This window comes from Triticum urartu, chromosome 5, assembly GCF_003073215.2.
Source record: "Triticum urartu cultivar G1812 chromosome 5, Tu2.1, whole genome shotgun sequence".
Classification (NCBI taxonomy): domain Eukaryota; kingdom Viridiplantae; phylum Streptophyta; class Magnoliopsida; order Poales; family Poaceae; genus Triticum; species Triticum urartu.
The window spans coordinates 340,082,755-340,086,752 of NC_053026.1; positions in this window are offsets into that span (position 1 = coordinate 340,082,755).

Here is a 3,998-nt window from a genome sequence, read left to right on the forward strand (position 1 = left end):
GAATTCTAATAATTTCCGATATGATCACGGATCTGGTGGTGGCTCAGGGTCCGGGCCGGGTTACGGTGGAGGAAGTTCCGGTTTAGGATTTAATGGTAATCCGGGCGGACATAATGGTCAAAATAATCAGAATAACCAGGGTGGTTACAACCAACAACAGCAACAGTCAGGTTACCAGAGCAACCCAAAGAGTTGAGTAGTGGGCAGTACCATGTCTTTACCACTAGCTTGGACAAGCGAGATCGGAAGGTTCAGAGATGGGCAGTCAACTCTATTGAACCGGCCACACCCCGTTATCTACGTTGGTATGAACAACCAATCATATGGAGCAGAGAGGATCACCCACCCCAGGTCGATAATCCGGGTCAGTTGGCTCTGGTGGTGGCGCCTCAGGTGGGAGGTTATAAGTTCACCAAGGTGCTCATGGATGGAGGGAGCAGCATTAACATCCTATACTATGAAACCTTCCGTCGTATGGGACTAACAGATAAGAATCTCAAACCGTCCAATACAGTATTCCATGGTGTACTGCCTGGCAGATCAGCATATCCCGTTGGTAAGATAGCTCTTGAAGTGGCCTTTGGGGATGATCATGATTCCAGGTCGGAGACATTGACGTTTGAAGTGGTGAAAATCCAAAGTCCATATCATGCCCTGTTTCGGCGACTGGCATACGCCAAGTTTATGGCTCGACCCTGTTATGTGTATTTGCAGCTCAAGATGCCGGGTCACAAGGGGACAATAACGGTTCACGGAAGCCGCAAAATCGCTTTGGAATGCGAGGAAGGAGATGCGGCTTATGCAGAGTCGGTTTGTGCCACCGAGGAGTTGAAATACTATAAAGACAATGTTGATCCGGCGGACATGACTCTGTTGAAGAAGCCAACTACGGAGCATGATCCGGCCCTGAAGTTCAAATCGGCAACAGAAACTAAGCTTGTTGACTTCGTACCTGGTGATTCGTCCAAGCAGTTCAGCATCAGTGCCAACTTGGATCCGAAATAGGAAAGCGCGCTCATCGAGTTCATCCGTGAGAATCGAGACATTTTTGCATGGAAGCCCTCTGACATGCCAGGTGTACCGAGGCAACTCGCTGAGCACACACTTAATGTGGATCCTAAATATAAACCGGTGAAACAGTTCCTCCGCCGGTTTAACAAACAAAGACGCAAGGCAATTGGAGAAGAAGTAGCCAGGCTCTTAGCAGCTGGCTTTATTGTTGAAGTTTTTCACCCTGAGTGGATTGCCAATCCGGTGCTAGTTCTCAAGAAAAACGGCACCTGGCGCATGTGTGTGGATTACACAGATCTTAATAAGGCTTGTCCAGCAGATCCTTTTGCTCTCCCCCGTATTGATCAAATTATTGATGCTACGGCGGGCTGTGAGTGTTTAAGTTTTTTGGATGCGTATTCTGGCTATCATCAGATCAAAATGGCAGTTAAGGACCAGGAGAAGACAGCATTTATAACTCCCTTTGGAGCCTTCTGCTATGTGTCTATGCCCTTCGGGCTCAAGAGTGCCCAGGCAACTTACCAACGGTGTGTACAAAATTGTCTTCATAAGCAGTTTGGCCGTAATGTACATGCTTACGTGGATGATATCGTGGTTAAATCCATGGAGAAGGAGACTCTAATTGATGATTTGAGAGAAACCTTTGATAACCTCAGAACATACAAGATGATGCTTAATCCGGACAAGTGTGTCTTTGGTGTACCGGCGGGCAAGCTATTGGGTTTTCTAGTGTCCAACAGGGGAATTGAGGCTAATCCGGAGAAGATCACGGCTATCACCTCCCTGGCTAAACCGAAGTGTATTAATGATGTTCAACGCCTGGCAGGCCGGATTGCTGCGCTAAGCCGGTTTATCAGTCGCCTGGGTGAGAAGGCAATCCCTTTGTATCAGATGTTGAAAAAGACGGATCAGTTTATCTGGAGTCCTGCTGCTGATGAAGCATTTGAGGACTTAAAGCGGCAATTGGCCAATCCGCCTGTGCTCGCCGCTCCCGTTGACAAGGAACCATTACTGCTATATGTTGCTGCTAATGTTTGGGCGGTCAGCGTAGCTATTGTGGTGGAGCGAAAAGAGGCAGGCAAGGAGCATCCGGTTCAACGTCCGGTCTATTATATCAGCGAGGTGCTCATTGAGTCCAAACAAAGGTATCCGCATTGGCAGAAGCTGGTGTATGGAGTTTTTATGGCAAGCCGGAAGCTTAAACAATATTTCCAAGGGCACTCAATTACGGTAGTCAGTTCTGCTCCTTTGGGAGATATCATCCAGAATCGGGAAGCAACTGGCCGGATTGCAAAGTGGGCCATAGAGCCGGGGCCGTACGGTTTGAAGTATGTGCCTCGGACAGTGGTTAAGTATCAAGCACTTGTTGATTTCATCAATGATTGGACGGAAATGCAAGCACCTGAAGAAAAGCCGGATCATACGTATTGGACCATCCATTTTGACGGATCGAGGCAGTTGGAAGGCTCAGGGGCTGGAGTCGTATTAACTTCCCCACGAGGTGATAAGTTTTGTTATGTTCTCCGTTTAATGTTCCCTTGTACTAACAATGCAACTGAGTATGAAGCCTTGCTCCATGGTCTCCGGATGGCTAAGGAGATGAATCTAAGTCGAGTTAAGTGCTTCGGTGACTCGGACCTTGTGGCTTAGCAGGTGTCTGGCACTTGGGACTCCAAGGACCCACTCATGGCAGCATATCGTCGTGAGGTGGATATTGTTGCAGGTTATTTCAGAGGCTATCAGGTGGACCACGTGGACCGGCAGAAAAATGAAGCGGCGGACGCTTTAAGCCGGCTGGGCTCTCAGCGCAAACCGGTCCCGCCCAATGTTTTTCTGGATGTGCTGCACAACCCGTCGGTGAAGATCCCTGGTGAAGAGGATTTGGCTATTCCTGATCCGGAGGCTCAATTGGTAGCAGTTCTTCATGTTATTCCGGATTGGACGCTTCCTTACCTGGCGTACAAGAACCGGGGCGAGTTGCCAGAAGATGAGATTCTGGCCCGGCAGATAATCCGGCGATCCAAGTCCATGGCTATCATCAACGGTGAGTTGCATCATTGCAGTGTATCAGGAGGTTTTCAACGTTGCGTGTCTCCTGAAGAAGGCCATGAAATTTTGCGTGAGATCCACGAAGGAGATTGTGGTCACCACGCCGGTTCAAAGTCTCTGGTGGCTAAACCGTTTCGCCATGGTTTCTATTAGTTAACTGCTCATGCTGATGCGGAGGATCTGGTCAGACGATGTGATGGTTGCCAAAGGTTTTCAAGACGTGCTCATGTACCGGCTCAAGAATTGAGAATGATTCCAATTACTTGGCCGTTTGCGACTTGGGGGCTGGATATGGTTGGGCCTTTCAAAAGGTCCAAAGATAAGAAGACCCACCTCCTGGTGGCGGTCGACAAGTTTACAAAGTGGGTGGAGGCAGAACCTGTTAGCAAGTGTGATGCGGCCACGGCGGTTTAGTTCATCAAAAAGGTGATTTTCCGGTTTGGCTTTCCGCATAGTATTATCACAGATAATGGTACCAATTTGTCCAAAGGTGCTATGAAGGAGTTCTGCGAACGGGAGCACATCCGGCTCGACGTTTCATCAGTGGCACATCCACAGTCCAATGGTCAAGCAGAAAGAGCTAATCAAGATATCTTGAGAGGCATCAAGCCCTGGCTCATGGTTCCTTTGCAGAGAACGCCGGGTTGTTGGGTGGAAGAATTACCATCTGTGTTATGGAGCATCAATACAACACCCAACAGATCAACAGGATACACACCGTTCTTCATGGTTTATGGAGCGGAGGCGGTTCTCCCCAGTGATATCCGTCATGATTCACCTTGTGTCACGGCTTATATTGAAGCGGACAACAAGACAGCACGGCAAGATGCTTTGGACCGGTTGGATGAAGAGCGTGACATCGCAGCCGCCTGATAGGCGATTTACCAGCAAGATCTTCGTCGTTATCACAGTCGCCGAGTCAGAACCAGAGCCTTTCA